The sequence below is a fragment of the Melanotaenia boesemani genome, chromosome 19 (genome assembly GCF_017639745.1).
Source record: "Melanotaenia boesemani isolate fMelBoe1 chromosome 19, fMelBoe1.pri, whole genome shotgun sequence".
Lineage (NCBI taxonomy): Eukaryota > Metazoa > Chordata > Actinopteri > Atheriniformes > Melanotaeniidae > Melanotaenia > Melanotaenia boesemani.
In genome coordinates, this window is record NC_055700.1 from 2280878 (window position 1) to 2292770 (window position 11893).

At 45.3% G+C, this 11893-nt stretch overlaps 1 long non-coding RNA gene across 1 annotated transcript; it reads left to right on the top strand.

Moving 5' to 3' along the window:
* The first annotated feature begins 10671 nt into the window (after positions 1–10671).
* LOC121630187 lies at positions 10672–11548 on the top strand. Its single transcript, XR_006008485.1, has 3 exons — positions 10672–10937; positions 11189–11230; positions 11429–11548. It is a non-coding gene; the product is annotated as an uncharacterized LOC121630187 (long non-coding RNA).
* Positions 11549–11893: the final 345 nt, after the last annotated feature.

Sequence of the window (11893 nt, forward strand, 5' to 3'; positions counted from 1 at the left end):
AACTACTTTATAGCTAACAGGCTGCAGTACATCTCCAAGTGGCTCAAACCCAGTTATCTGGATGAGCCGTGGCTAGATGTGGAGCAGGCTTTGTGTGAGGACTTAGTCATCTCTGACCTGCCGTTCATCAGCTCAACCATTAAACCATATAAGTGCTTTAAAAGCCTTAACATCCGTTTTTCCTTAATGGCTTGGTGGGAATTCTGTAAGATAACCAGATCTTCCCTCTTTCCATGTAGACTTACACCCATCTGGAACAACCCTGACATCCTGCAGAACAAAAAGATGATAAACTTCACTCAATGGAAGACTAAAGGAATACAACAGTTAGGACAGATAATAGAAAATGGAAACTTTGTATCTTTCAACACAATTGTCTCACAGTATGGAATCAACAGCAATAAATTCTTAGAGTACCACCAACTAAAATCAATTATATGTAAGAAGTATACCCCTGTACAGTTAGACTTGCAGCTTCCTATCAGAATAGCAGAATTCCTGAATCATAATACTCCAAAATTATTATCAAAAATATATAGATTACTTGCAAAGCTAGAAGACAGGATATCTCTCCCAACTTCAAAATGGGAAGATGATTTATCTAATAACTTTGATCAGAAAAGATGGTCACAAATATGTTTAAACACATTTAAAATGACTCAGAATTCAAATATACAACTAATACAATTCAAAATTCTCCATAGAACTCATTATACAGGACACAGGATGTTCAGGATGGGCCTTTCACCATCAGATATCTGCCCACACTGCTCTGAGAACACCTCTGATAGCTACATCCATGCGCTGTGGTCCTGCACACCTGTCCAAAGGTTCTGGATTAAGGTGTGTGAAGATCTCTCAAAATGGTTTAAAACCAGTTTTTCTGCAAACCCCACACTTTGCCTACTGGGCGACCTGGGTGACACTAACATAGGAATACACTCCATAAACTTGGTCCTCGCAGTCTTATGCATCGCAAAGAAAACTATTCTTGTGAACTGGAAAGATAAGAATAATTTGTCTATCCAGCAGTTTAGAAATCTCCTGTTAGATCACATCAGCATTGAGACAATGTCTGTCTCCTCCAGGAACCAGTCAGATGACTTTCATTCCCTCTGGTCCCCTGTGACTGGCTACATCACTTAATGTAGGTGGAGGATTGCGGCTTCGCTGGGATGGGGGCGGATGTGGGTGGGGGGTCCCTGGTGGCTTCAGGTCTCCGGTTGTCTCCTGGGTGGGGATCTAGGCTGCTCCGCTGCTGGGTCGGCTGGGGGTTCCGGTCTGGGCGGGCGGCATTGGGTGGGCCCCGGGGTGGGGCTGCCTCGTGGCGGTGGGGGGTGGCTGCCGGGGTGCCTGGGTCGGTGTCCGTCGGCCCCTGGCCGGGTGGCCGGTCGGGCCCGGGGTGGGCCGGGTGGGGGCCCCGGGCTCTGGGGCGTCGGGTCTCCCCCCGCTCCTGGGGGTGGGGGGTCTGCCGCTGCTGGGGGGAGCTGGGCCCGTCCTGATGTGCCATGCCGGGGGTTGGTCCGTGCCCTGGTGCTTGGTCGCAGCCCCGGAACCTGGGTGGGGGTGTGTTTGTGTGTGGGTGTGTGTGTGTGTGTGTGTCTGTGGGTATGCTGGTGTGTGGGTGGGTGTAGAGGGACGTGTGTGCTTATGTGTGTGTGGGTGTGTATGAAGGTCTGGGTGTGTGCGTGTATGTGTGTGTGTGAGTAGTGTGCGGGTGTGTGTGTGGAGGTCTATGTGGGATGTGGGTGTGTGTGAAGGTATGTATATATGAGTGTGTGCACGTGGAGGTCGAGGTGTGTGTGGAGGAGTGAAGGAGTGGGTGGAGGCGTGAGTATGTATGGAGGTGCTTGTGTGTATATGCAGGTATGTATGTGAGTGTGTGTGTAGTGGTGTATGTGTATGGAGGGGTATGAGAGTGTGTGTGTATGTGGGCACCGGTGTGTGTGTTTATAGGTATGTGCGTGACGTGTGTGTGTGGAGGTATGTGCACGTATTGAGGTGTTGGTGTATAGAGGTGTGTGAGAGTGTGTGTGCGTTTGCAGGGGGTTAGGACATGTCCTCTGGGGGGCGCCCTGGCTGGGTGTTGGGGGCGGGGGCCTGGGGTTCCCTTCCTTCGCCTCGCCCCCCTCCCACTCAGAAAGAGGAAAGTGGCCCCTTGGGCTGGGGGCTGGCCCCTGGGGGGGTTCGTGGCGTGCCTGGGTTGGGGTGCCTGCTCTGGGCCTGTGACGCCCTTCGGGGCCGGCGGGGGACGGGGGCGCCCTAAGCCACTGGCGGGTCGTCTTCCAGGGGGGAGGCTTACCCCCCTCTGGACCTACATCTCCTGACCCCTCCCCTCCCCACTCTTCACTACATACACAGGTAGGGCCGTGGGGGGTGTGCTTGTTGCGCTGGGCGGGGCAGGGGGGTCATCATAGTGGCCCCGTTGCTTCGCCGAGCGGCAGCATGCCTCCCAGCTTTTAATTCCACTTAGTCACTGAGCACAAATAACATTTGCAACATACAAACACGTTTTGGGGGGTGGAACATGCAAGGTCAGGTGGGTGGGACTGCTCAGGTGGCCCCACCCCCTCCTCAATGCAGTTACTGCCCCCCAATTTTAACCCTCTTTTTTTAATTGCAAACAGCACATAATATATTCCCTCACTAGTGGGGGAGGGAGGGGGGATGGGGTCTTCAAGCGCCCCTGTCTCCATGGATGGCCCGGGGGCGGGGCGGGGCGGGCCGGGTGGCCTGTCGCGTTGGCCCGGGGCGTGGGCGGGCTGCCCCGGGGGGTTTGGCTGCTGGCCCTGGGGGGAAGGTGCTGTTTTGGGGGTGGGGAGTGGGGGACTGGGGCGGGGTGGGGGGGGTGGGGGCCTGGTTCGTGTCTCCTCGCCTCCTGGCTGGGGCTGTCCCCCCGCGGCGTGGGGTGGCGGGAGGATGGTGGTGGGGGGATGGTGTTTGTGTGTGTGTGTGTGGGGGGGGGGGGGGGGGGGAGAGTGGTGTGTGTGTGGGGGGATGGGTGGTGGAGGGATGGTGTGTGTGTGTGGGAGGGTGGGGTGTGTGGAGGTGGATGTGTGGTGTGTGGGAGGGGGGGTGGTGTGGGTGTGGGAGGATGAATGGTGGAGGGATGATGTATGTGGGGGAGGATGGGGTATGTGTGGGAGAATGTATGGTGCAGGGATGGGGAGTGTGTGGGAGGATGGATGGTGGAAGAATGGTGTGTGTGCAGGAGGATGGATGGTGTATGGGAGGGAGGATGGTGTGTGTTTGGGGGAGTGGTGTATGTTTGGGAGAGTGGGTGATGGAGGGGTGGTGTGTGTGTGTGTGGGAGGATGGGATACGTGAAGGTGGATGTTTGGTGTAGGAGAGGGAGGACGGTGTATGTGTAGGAGAATGATGTATGTGTGGGAGGATGGGTAGTGGAAGGATGGTGTGTGTGTGTGTGTGTGTGGGAGGTGTGAAGGTGGAGGATGGTGTATGTGTGGGAGGATGAGTGGTGGAGGGATGATGTGTGTGTGGGAGGATGGGGTAGGTGTGGGAGAGTGTATGGTGGAAGGATGGTGAGTGTGTGGGAGGATGGACGGTGGAAGGATGGTGTGTGTGTGGAAGGATGGATGGTGGAAGGATGGTGTGTGTGTGTGGGAGGACAGAGTATGTGAGGGTTGGATGGTGTATGTGTGGGAGGATGAATGGAGGAGTGGAAGGAGAGTGTGTGTGTTTGTGTGTGTTGGTCTGGGGGGGGGGGGGGGGGGGCAGGACGGGTTCTCGGGGTGTGCGGCTGGGCGCTGGGGTGTGGGGCTGGCCTCTGGCGGTGGCCGTCTGGGCGGGCCGGGTCCCCCCGGGTGGCGTGCTGGCCCTTGGCCTGTGGGGGTGGGGGGTGTCCCTGCGCTCCTGGGCCCGGGCCCTCTGCCCCGTCTGTCCCGGGCGGCCGGTGCCCGGGGGGGTTGGGGACTGCTGGCCTCGGCCTGCCGGGGCCGGTGCCCTGTGTCCGCGGGGCGGCTCCTGCTGGGGTCTCCTGCTGCTGCCTTCCTGGGCGGGCGAGTGGTCGTCTCTGTGGACCGGTCGGGATCTGTAGCCTACGGGGGGGCTGGTGGCCTGGGTCTCGGGACCGCTGGCCTGACTCTGGCCTCTGTTCAAGTGAGGTGGCATCTGCATGATCACTCTGCATGGTCACTCCTTCCTGAACGTCTCCACACAGTCTTTGCGTCGCCGTGTGGCCGAGTTCTCCAACACATCCACACAGGTTTCTCTGCGCGTGTTCTTGAATACAGCAGTTTCACTTATATCTATTATCATATTTTTTTTTCTTTTTTTTTATTATTATTATTATTACTCCTACTCTTATTATTATTACTACTACTATTATTATTATTACTATTATTGTGATTATTATTATTGTTACTATTATCAACTAGTTGTGTAATGACCTACTGGCTAGGATGATCTTACCTATATATGTTGTAAGTAGTATGGATTACATGGTCTTCTGTATGATGTTTCAAGTCCCCACCCGCACTCCCCACACCCTTTCTGTCCCTCTCTCTCCCCTCCCTCTTCTCTCTACTTTCTTTTCTATCTCTCTCTCTCTCTGTCCCCTCCGGTCGAGTCCAGCATTAAGAGTCTGATTTAATAAAGTTTTCATGTCATCAAGAGGGACTTTATACATGTAGTATAAATCCCTGCTTGATAGAGTAAAATTGCCCAGCACCAGACAGCAGCCAGACAATCATTCTGTTTGCAACTGTCGTAGATAAATTCTTTATCAAAAGGGCTGCTGATATTAAGAGTCTGCAGACAGAGGTCTTTAATGATCCTTTATTCGGCCGACCAGGGGGACACCCCTTCAGGACAAAAGACCCCGTACAATCATTCTCCCAAGCTTATATAGCCTGCCTGCCACTATTTTCAGACACACAGCATCCAGGCACGCAGCCTTGTAGGGCTGACTGGTAATTAGTTGACATCACTTTGATATCATGTTATAATGTCATACTATTAATATTGTGCTGACCAGGGCAACTGCACCTGTTGTTTTTCAACTCTGATGTATTCAAACTTCCACATTTCCCCCTTTCAAATATTTCAGAGTAATCGGCCCTAAGACGATACTCTGAAACTTACAATAGGGAAAACCTTTATAAGCACACTTGTCCACACACGCAGGTCTCAAGCATAACATAGGAGCCAATCTGAACCTCCCGTACGAGGGCGAAAAAAACCCCGAAGGGAGAAAAAAATTCCCCCGTGCCCCCCCTGTTGGGCGAGCACCGGTAACTTTTTGATCTCACTTGACACTCAGGCACGGGTAGGCCAGCGAACCCCTGCAAGAGACCTTCTAAGTACTATGACAGAAAGTAACCATACACACACAACAAGAAAACACATTACAATCCGTTTTCACAAGGATAAGCTATTACAGAAGATTTTCAACTACAAAATTCACACTTGAACAACACAAGATAGAGTCCTTTTCCAGTCCGGAGGCAGACAGGAGCATTGGGTCACCAGCCTTCCGTTACAGGCTGCTGCCCCTTTTGTCCAACCGACCGTAGTTTTTATTGAGACGTCACAGGTCCAACTCAGTACGGACCAATTGGGCAGCCATGATGAAGGATGTCTGTTTCTTGAGACTCGTACTCCATGCTCTCCTCAGGGCGGGAACGATGCACATGCCAAACAAGAAAAGAAGGATCAGAACCAAAGCTGACCCAACTCCCACCTTTATCAATACATTTTTCCAGTCAGCCATTAACTGGTCCAACCAATCAAGGGACCAGTCGCTCTTTCCAGCATGCTCTCGCACCTCTCTCCCCACCCGTATTATCTCGTCCATGGCCGATGTAAAGGAACCATCTGGCGCTGTGTTAGCTGGAATAAAGGTACAACAGTCTTCCCCGAACATTTGACATATTCCACCCTTATCTGCCAGAAGCCAATCTAGTGCTTGCCTGTTCTGAAGTGCGAGTCTGCTAGTCTCATGCAGCTGTTCTCCTAGTGCACTCAGTCCCTCGATGGTGTGGTTAAACAACCGCTGTTGATTATAATAGATATAATTTATCCAGTTAACATTTTTATTCACAGTTATCCATGGTAGTATAGATTCTATGCCGGCCACTACTTCATTCCTGGCCGAAAATTCCACAGGAATCCCTTTGGCAATTCCAATTGCATCCCGATATACCCCATGAGAACCTGAGACCTGACGCCTACTCCTACGCAGCGCGCCCTTGTCTTGTTTCAGATTAAGAATATTATTTACACCATTGTATACTACCATAGCTGGCACCTTTAAGCGAACAGTAGCACACAACCCCACAAGACAGGTTAAAAAAAAAAATAAATAAAAAAAAAAAAAGATAAAAGACCTGAAATTGTTTTACAATTCAAGATTTTCTATTAAATTTTCTGTAGTGCTTTTCACAGTAATGCCGTAAAACGAGTTTTCAGTGAGCACATGTTTCTCTCCTGGTGTGGAAAGACTCAGCAGAGCTGGAGGAAGAACACGTACCTTAATCAGCTTGATTAATATATATATATATATATATATATATATATATATATATATATATATATATATATATATATATATATGTGTACATACAATGTATGTTTTTTTCCTTCAGAAAAAATTGACTTTTCTCTTCTTCCATTTGTTTTTGGGTCAAGTTTTAAATGGTTAATTCAGTTCTTTAGACGCTGCTGCAGACCTGCATCTCTCTTGAACTTTGTTCTACATATATGGTGCATAAATGTTGAATTGAGCTTTTCTGTGTTCAGCTCAAACTCTGAGTACAAAACTCAAACCTGTTCCTAATCACCTGAGAGGCCTGGAGGGTTCATAACCAAGCAAGACCGTGGAGAATGTACTAAACCAACAGCAGCATTTTAAGAGAACATCTTAATGGGCAGGTACCCAAACCAGTTCAGCTTTTCAAATTTCTGTTGACAACGAATTTAATGAAAACCAGTTTTTCTGCTCACTGTTTTCATTGTTTTCATTGTTTCATTGTTTCATTGCCTTGCATCCACCTTGCCCTCGTCAGGCCTACACCCTACACAGTCAGTTTTCCTTCATTTTACTCCAAATGTGTTTGCAGATCATGTTTCATCCTGATTAACTCATCAGAAGCTTTGCGATACTCTCCAGCCTCTTCTTCGACCCAGCGTATGGATGTGGACGTTTTGAGTTTAGCCGTGATGAAGAACAGCTCCAGGATGTTGATTTCCAGCCTGATGAATTTTAAGGCCTCCGGTCCGTCCAGTGCTTTATGGAGACTTCCACATGCAGCTTGTACAAGTTCCAGAGCATTCTTCAGAGGTTTAACAATCAACCTGAACTCTTCTGTTAGATGGTCCATTTCTGTAGTGCTGCTTTGTTCAAAGTGTACCAGTTTTAAAAACAAAACAAAAGCCCAAATACTTCCAAGACATATGAGGTACAAAACTAAAGTCAAAGCTGCTGTAACAGATATTACTGACCCTACAAACAGAACTCCAAGTACTGCAATAGATACACCTGTAAAAAGACTTGCCATTGTCTTCTCATGATTGTTTTTTATTCTATCTGCGGTGCACTGAAGCTCACCTACAATCTGTCTCATCCTGGCTTCATTGTTTTCACACAGTCGGATAAATGAAGCTGCTCTCTGAGACAGATTCTGTCTCAAACCAGAAACTCTGGTGGAAGGAGATGAAAACATCTTCATAAAAGGCTGAGTAGTGCCTGTTGAACAGGTTTCACAGTCTGAAGATGAAGAAATAAAGAGAAATCATTAAATTATTAATCTGTTTTCAGATCAGCATCTCCAGATAATAACTTTTACTTACCTTCAGGGAGGAATAGTTTTCCTCTTGATGTCTCGGTTGGCTGGACAGAGCTGAAGATCGGCTCATTTATGGAACAACAATGTTGTTTTTACCTGCTTGTCAGGCCAAGGGGATCGTCTCTCACCTGTATTCACACCTGCTGTGTCTGTAATCAGAGGAAATTCTTCAGAATCAGCCTTTACTGACGCTGTCCCTAAACATAAGTCTTTGCTCTGAGAAATGTGTCCTTCTCCTTTCTGAATGAATCCTCTGATGGTTTGTGTCAAACCTTTTTACTGTGATCACGTGATCAGACTTTGTGTTTGTTTCCTCCCTCTGTTGGGAGTTGGGTCACACAGCCTGTGGAACAGTGGAACTCCAGTTTCTGTCTATTTGTTTTTCATTTATTTTTTCTGTTCTGATGCTTTGGTTTGTAGACCATTTACTCACCACCATACAACCAGCTGCTGAGCATGGTGATCCATTTATCTTATTTATGTGGTAAGATTTAGCAGCGTAATATTTCCCTCAGGTGGAGAACAAAATCAAGGATAACAGTAGGTGATAAAAGTGGGACCTGATGGCTGCAAAGAACTTGAAATTAATAAATGAATAAGGTTACTTTTATTTAACCATTTTACAGGGAAACTAATCTTTTTTATTCCGTGTCAAAGTGGACAATGACATATTAAAATAAATCTTGGTGGTTTAGTTTTAGTATACAGTACCCATTGAGCACAAGAAAGATCCTATAATAAATATTTACTTGTCAAAGGCTCGGTTTTTTTCAGTTCCACTTTTGTCTTTTTCCCATCTCTCCTGCAGGATGTCTGACTTTGCTTTGTGATTATTTAACCACCTCAAGCTGCATAGATTAAGTGAAAAAAAATATAATATCATAACAACTCTTTAATTTTTAAATGGTATATTATTTATTTATTAAGTTGGAAAAAAAACTTTTTAAATTAAATTAGAGGCATTTCGGATCTAATATATTTCCTTTAATTTTACAGCAACATTAACCTTAAAAACAAACTCTTGTCTCTTTGTTTAGGATTAACTTCATCATCATCATCAAACTTTATTACAGACTCGTAGTCCAAAACAACACACAACACAAAACAAAAATACAATAAAATACAAGAAAAAAAAAAAAAAAAAAAAAACTTACTTAGGGCAGGCCTTGATAAATGTACACCACACACCCTACAGAAGACATCTATACCAGTGTCTCCATAACTGAGACTGGTAGCGTGTAACACTGAGTCTTACATTAGTCAGGCACATTATGATAGAATTACAACAGTCATTGACACGACAAATAAATGTATACATCAAATTCCTTAAAACTGCCTGAAAGGTTTTAAGCCCTGATGACACAAACAACTGACTTGCACTCTCCCATCTCGGTTTCTTCAGTAAAAGTCTGAGACAATCATTATACGCCACATTCAATTTGCGCATGCTTGCTCTTTTATAATTTGACCACAGATGTGAAGTGTATAAAGGTGTACAGTAAGCTTTAAACAATGTCTTTTTCACCTCATCTGTACATGGACCAAACCTCCGGATGAGCATGTTAGCCTGTGCATACATCAGGCGACACTGTCTATAGATGTCCGCATCATCAGTCAGATCATCAGTAATAACATGACCTAGATATTTACATTTGTTACAAACAGACAGAGTATTCCCACATAATGTAAACTGGGGAAATGTCAACCCTTTATCATCTTTTGTTCTACTGATCATAATGACACTCTTACTGGCATTATAAATGATATCATGTTCCATGCCATACTCAGAGCAGATGTTGAGAAGGTCTTGGAGACCAGCACTACCAGGACTGAATACAACAAGATCATCTGCATACATTAAATGATTTACAAGAGTCAGGCCAATACTACAGCCAGTTTTACATGCATTTAGTCTCTGTGACAGTTCATCCATAAACAGGTTGAAGAGACCAGGAGATAAAATCCCTCCCTGCTTCACTCCATTACTAACCCCGAATGGAGCTGACCGGTTACTCCCCCAACTCACCTGCATAACCTGGTGAGTGTACCAATAAGCCAGTATTCTCAGTATGTACTGAGGGACACCTCGCTGACTCATTTTAATAAACAGCTTCTTATGATTGACACGATCAAACGCTTTGGACGCATCAATAAAACACATAAGCACAGTAGAGTTCTGACGCCTATATTTTCTCACAATTTCTTTCAAAGCAGTCAGTACCATGTTTAGTTTTAAATCCAAATTGGTTATCTGAGGTATTAATTAGCCCTTGGATCCTACTTAACAGAATCTTTTCCAACACTTTGGACAAAATACTAGCCAGGGCAATAGGCCTGTAGTTGTCTGAACTACCCACTCGACCAGCTTTGTCCTTAATAACAGGGACCTAAACCTAAACTAACTAAAATGATCAAACTCGATTTTCTACAGACTCAATGTCCAAAATAAAAAGGATAAAACCAAAGTAAAATAAATAAATAATTGAAACAATGAAACAATCTCACTAATCTACGACCAAAGATAAACCTCCACTTCCTACATTTCCCACAATGCATTCTTCTCCCTCTTCTTGTGGGTTTTAGTGGCAGTAGGTTAAAATGTGCTATACCGCCCCCTGCTGGTCTGGACTCCTCACATTCCTCTTAGATTATCACCAGAAGCTAAAACTAAAATACAGAAATTGTTTTACTGCCCAAAACACAGTTGTTGACAGTCGTTAAAGCTTATTATTAATTTAAAAAAAATACCCAAAATGCGGTTTTACAAATTGTGAAACCAGTATTGCGCATGCCCAATCTTCTCTATCCGAGGACATCCCGCTCAGCAGGGGGCGGTACAGCAAAGAAAGTACAAATAGAACAAACGGCAGCGCGAGAGCAGCGGTTGTTGTTGGTCAGCAGCGTTTCGGGTCTGAGGTATTTCTGAGAAAGACACTGTGATTTTTAAAAAAACATTAACCTTATTTTAAAGCTTAATTCTTTTTGTATTTCAGATACGTTATGAGTAGAAGAGCTAACTCAGTTTCTAGAGGGTTTTTGTTAGAAAAAGGGTTTGATTAGAAACTTTAGCTTACGGAAGCTTCTGTGCACGTGGAAGACTTGTTCATTAATTTGGTAAACGTTACTTAAGATGTAAGTGTTTTTCATTTTAGCGTTAATCTGTAATTATCTATGCACTGGCTGCAGTACACTATGCCTGTCACTTGTATTTGAAGCACGTGATTAATAAAGTTCCACGTGCTGAACTAAGATAAAATATCCTAACATCTGTTTTCTGCACATCTATCGGGTTTCTTAGGACATTTATAATTGTTTACCATTATATTTTTATTAAACATTTGCTCTGGATAACTTTGATTTAAAAATGTACTTTTCTTTGACAGGTTAACGGAGGAATCCCTGTGAACAGACCCGAGCTGACGCCTGTACGTGTTTAGGTTTTGTTGTGTATTGTTGTCTGATGCTTTGCCTTCCCCATGATTATATCAATCACTACCCATCTGACCCGTTCATGTGTCCGGGGAAGATTATTAATGAATCCAAATGAGGGTTTTGGCCTTTATTTTCACAAATGTTGCTCACAAATATAAGTTTAGTGTATCTAAATATTGTTGTTCTTTCAGGGTCTTCATGCTGATGTGCGTCCAGAACTGGTTCTGCTAATGAAGACCATCTCATAAACTACACACACAGCAGATCATTTTTTGTTTTTGATTTTTTTTTCTTTTAAATAAATTTGTGAAGTGAACGTGGTGTTATGTTTTTGCTTTGTGCAGTAAGTCACTTGTAGACTTAATTTTACAGTTGTAGTCGGAATAAGAAAGGAGAGGCGGAAAGAAGATAAATCCATATATTCAAATATTAGTAACCTATATTTAAGGGCTTAAGGCGCTCCATTAAATGCCATTTCAGTCTACATGGGGTTTTCTTTTTAGAACGTGGTTTTTTAATATTGGAGTGTTGTAATTTAAAACATTACTGCTAAACCAGCTTCTCCCACAGCAGTGGTGTTTCGGAGGGAGGACACGTACCAAGGAGATTCTTGTCACAATTCTTACCAAAAAGGAGGTTTTTAACTTTTGAGGCTT